Source organism: Suricata suricatta, chromosome 12, assembly GCF_006229205.1.
Source record: "Suricata suricatta isolate VVHF042 chromosome 12, meerkat_22Aug2017_6uvM2_HiC, whole genome shotgun sequence".
In the NCBI taxonomy this organism is placed as follows: domain Eukaryota; kingdom Metazoa; phylum Chordata; class Mammalia; order Carnivora; family Herpestidae; genus Suricata; species Suricata suricatta.
Window position 1 is genome coordinate 68,765,314 of NC_043711.1, and position 4,871 is coordinate 68,770,184.

Genomic DNA, 4,871 nt, shown 5'->3' on the forward strand with positions numbered 1-4,871 from the left:
AGTGATGCTGAGCATCGTTTCATGTGCCTGTTGGCCATCTGGATGTCCTTTTTGGGTAACAGGAGAGACCTGGCAGGGGACCATGTGGGGGGAGGAAGGGGGAAAGGGAGTGGGGGAGAGTTAGGGACACAGATCAAGGGAGACTACTGAATACTGAAAACGAACCATGAACTGAAGCGGGAGGGGGAGAGAGGGAGGAGGTAATGGTCATGGTGGGGGGCACTTGTGGGGAGAAGCACTGGGTGTTATATGGAAACCAATTTGACAATAAACTATTAAAAAAAACAAAATTCAAGGGAAAACATCCTTTAAAAGTTTTATAATATACTGTGATTCTTTTTTTAGTTAATGTTACATTAATGAATCTGGTGCTGCCCTGTAGAGTTGTATAGAGCTGAGGTGAAATCCTGCCCGGGCTCCATTTGCCAATCTGTGTAACCAAATGTGAAGCTGCATGAGTTTGGAGGAAGAGGACCCTTTTTCTAATCTATAGAAAGATTTTGTATAGCCTAGCAGTGGCTCTATCTATAAATGTTGCTTTGGGTTAAAACTATTAGATTTAGTAGGATTTCCCCATCATGTAACATTGACTTTACCACTATGGAAAGACTAATCAAGTTGTATAAGATGCATAAAGTATAGTTAAAAATAAGTTAGGGTAATAATCATGAATAAATTAGAGAAAGCATATTACCTAGTTAATCTGGGAGGTTGTATCTTTACTTGGAGAATTAAGACAGGGTATAATAAGATGTTAATTATGTGATGAGGACAATACAGACAAAAGTCACAGAAGGCCTTAAAATCTAGCATAGAAATTCACATTTGATCTGATAGGGGAGAATTCTTATGTGTTTCTAAGTTGACAAATAAAATGGTACCTTGGGGGAGAGTTTATAAAGTACATCTAAGGTTGTCCAAGACCATCTCTATAGGAAAGAGACCTTAGGGGCTGGGAATGGCCAAAGGAATGGAAAGGATGAAGGAAATGGAGAAAGTGGAAATATTGGTAGACTCAGATTTTGAGACAAGGTGGATGTAGCCCTCTGGGTCAAATCAGGACATAGAAACGTTAACATTAGGTTAACCAGGGGAAGTTTAATATAAAGATTTGTTAACTATGTTGAAAGAGTAACTATAAAATATAAAGAAACTCTGTGTGGTACTCTAGAGTGGAGAGAACATACTGTAGGGTGTAGATCTTGATGAAGAAGGAATGGTTTGGCCACTGAGTAGCAGAGAAGTTCACTGGTTTGACCAGGCTGGGACTAGCCTGGAGTTGCTGAGCAAACAATAGGCCACCTTCTAGAGTGCAGACAGAGAGCAGCTGATCAGTGTCCAGTGGCTGGGTGTGTAGTAGGAGCCTGGCACCAGGATGGGGGCAGAGAATACAGAGGATTTCAGAGCCTACAGGCCACAGAGGGCTTACAGATGGGTTGACTACTTGTGTGTTTGACCCTCTGGGCCACAGGGGCTACGTGCAGATTATGCAGGGCCTTGCCAGTGGAGTCCAGTGCAACCGCAGGGGCCTATTGCCAAGCCCAGGCTTAGATATCAAAGTTACAGAGGCACTGTCTTCACACCCACACTGTCTCACCTCCCCAGGCCATGCTGGATATTGCAAGAAGGGTGCCTATTGTAACTATTTATCTTCTTTAACAGCTGAATGTCTGATTCCTTGTCTTCATTCTGCTAGTTCCTTCCATGTAAGCCTAATCTTTTTATGTATGTCACTTTATATTTGTTTACCACTTTTCCCTCTCTACTGGATAGGACCAGGATTCAATGGAGCTTCTTTGTCATTGTGGGAAAGACCATCTGGTTCATGGTCACTCTCTTCCCACTGTTGGCTTCTACTGAGATAGGATTGCCCTCCAACTCCTTATGGATTCCTGGCTTCTATTGCTCCTAAATTCACTATACTGTCCTTGGTCTTTTTGTAGTATTTGAGTTCTTCAGTACACACAGTATCCACTTAAAGTAGATGCTAGTGTTAGTAGAATCAGATGGTCTGAAACTTCTGGAATAGTCAGTGAGAATGTAAAGCCCTCATGGCAAGTATACAAGGCTAGATTTTTTTACTTTACTACTAGAGAATCTTACTGGCCTCACGGAATGGGGAACTTTTCTACCTTGCTTTCTGTGTCTTGAGGGCCCCTCTATTCTTGGATCCTTCAGATCTAGCTAGGGCTTTTTTTTGTCCCCTCTTTTTCTTCCATCCTTAACAGCTTGGAAAAAGGGACACAAACTTATACTAGTGATCAAGTCTTTTCTTCTGGTTTTCCCACAAATGCCTGGTGTGTCCAGTCATGCCTCAACCCCAGTCCTACCTTTAGGGAACTGGTGGGGAGCTCCAAATTATTTATTTTGCCAAATTTTAGGCTTTACCTGCTCAAATAATATTTCACTCTAGAGCTGTCTGTACTTAGAATTTATGAAAGTCCACTTAGAAGCTCAAAGGATAAAACTTATGTCAGCTAGATAAATACACAACTGATGGGATCAATGGAAGATTCTGGGGTGGAGATACAACTATATTTCATTATTGTACAGGCCTTTAGTAAGTATTGTGCTTTATTAGGAAAGATTTTTAGGGCAGAGAGGGAAAGAAAAATGGATATGGGCAGGAAAGAATTGGATAGAAGGAAGAACAGAGTGAATAACTATAGGAAAAGAATTCAATATGAAGAGGTTTTGTATAGGTGCTTTCTTGCAGTTATTTGAACTGAGGTTATGAACATATAAGTAATGGTATTAATTGTATGCATGTGAGCAAGAATTGCCTGAGAGAAAAATGTGAGCTGAGGAATGAGTTAGGGGCAGACCTTTGAGGTTTTTCAGGAAAATGTTGATTACATTTGTGTCATTATATTTTTAAATATATCAGAGTCTGAATTAGGTATTATTGATCTTTTGTTTTAACAAATACCAACTATCGATTCCTATTTTTATTTTTTTTTAAATTTTAAATGTTTTTTATTTATTTTTGAGAGAGAGACACAGCATGAGCAGGGGAGGGTCAGAGAGAGAGGGAGACACAGAATCTGAAGCAGGCTCCAGGCTCTGAGCTAGCTGTCAGCACAGAGCCTGATGTGGGGCTTGAACCCACGAACTGTGAGATCATGACCTGAGCCGAAGTCAGACACTTAACAGACTAAGCCACCCAGGCGCCCCCAATTGCTGTTTTTAAAGGAAACCAAATTTTTGGCCTTAGTAATATATATAATTTATATAATCTGGTATTGGTTATCCAGCTATGTTAGAAGCGTTCTTAGACTATTAGTGGGAAGGAATAGTAAGAGGTGAAAACTGGATGCTTAGGAGAAATTAACTTCCTGGGAACTATAGGTGTGGAACTATAGCATGTAGCAACTTTCTGAAGCATTTTACTGAGTCTACAGCCGTAGATTTTCTAATTAGTTGTACCTTTCCAGATTTAGGTCCATGCTAAGGAGTTCCTGAACTCCACTCTGTTCTCTTCTGTTGCCTGTCCTCTCCGTTTCTCTAGCTCTTTGAAGCAACTCAGAGAGTTGGAGTGCAGTATTTCATTCTGCCACTGGATCCCATGACCTAATGCATATTGAACCCCATCTTAAAAATTCCAGAATCGTGGAAAGAAATAAGAAACTTCAGAGCTCACCTAATTGACCCTGTTTATTTAATAGTTGATGAAACTTCAGTTTTCAAGTTTAATGACTTATCCATGTCAGTTAGTTAGTGTGTATTCTTTCTGTAAGATCACACTGCCTTTTTTTTTTTTTTAAGTAAAATGAATGGGAAATATAGGAGGAAATATAGGAAAAGGCTTCTGGTGGTTAGCAGAGTTGGCTTCTACTCTCTCTCTCTCTCTCTCTCTTTTAAATAGTTTATTGTCAAATTGGTTTCGGTACAACACCCAGTGCTCTTCCCCACAAGTGCCCTCCTCCACCACCTCCACCTCTTTTTCCCCCTTACCCTTTCCCTTCAACCCTCAGTTTGTTTTCAGTATTCAGTAGTCTCTCAAGTTTTGTGTCCCTCTCTCTCCCTAACTCTCTTTCCTCTTCCCCGCCCCCATCTCCTGTTCTCCTGTTAGACCTATGAGTGCAAACATATGGATTCTGTCCTTCTCTGCCTGACTTATTTCACTTAGCATGACACCCTTGAGGTCCAGCCACTTTCCTCCAAATGGCCAGATTTCATTCTTTCTCATGGCCATGTAGTACTCCATTGTATATATATATATATACACCACATCTTCTTGATCCACTCAGGTGAGGGATATTTAGGCTTTTTCGTGTTTTGGCTGTTGTTGGCAGTGCTGCTATAAACATTGGGGTACATGTGCCCCTATACATCAGCACTTCTGTATCTCTTGGGTAAATCCCTAGCAGGGCTATTGCTGGGTCATAAGGGAGTTCAATGGATAGTTTTTTGAAGAACCTCCACACTGTTTTCCAGAGTGGCTGCACCAGTTTACATTGCCACCAACAGTGTAGGAGGGTGCCTGTATCTCCACACCCTCGCCATCATCTATAGTCTCTTGATTTGTTCATTTTAGCCACTTTGACTGGCGTGAGGTGGTATCTCAGTGTGGTTTTGATTTGTGTTTCCCTGATGATGAGTGATGATGAGCATCGTTTCATGTGCCTGTAGGCCATCTGGATGTCCTTCTTGGAGAAGTGTCTGTTTATGTCTTCTGCCCATTTCTTCACTGGTGAAGACATTATTTGTTTTGTGGGTGTGGAGTTTGGTGAGTTTCTTGTAGATTTTGGCATTTGCAACTATCTTTTCCCATTCTTTTGGTTGCCTACTAGTTTTCTTGATTGTTTCCTTTGCAGTGCAGAAGCTTTTTATCTTGATGAAGTCCCAAGAGTTCAGTTTTGCTTTCATTT

The 4,871-nt window shown here is 41.0% G+C and overlaps 1 protein-coding gene across 5 annotated transcripts in view; it reads left to right on the forward strand.

The window, feature by feature from the left end:
• TASP1 (taspase 1) overlaps window positions 1-4,871 on the forward strand; it is a 273,497-nt gene that overhangs the window by 147,870 nt on the left and 120,756 nt on the right. The window lies entirely within an intron of this gene.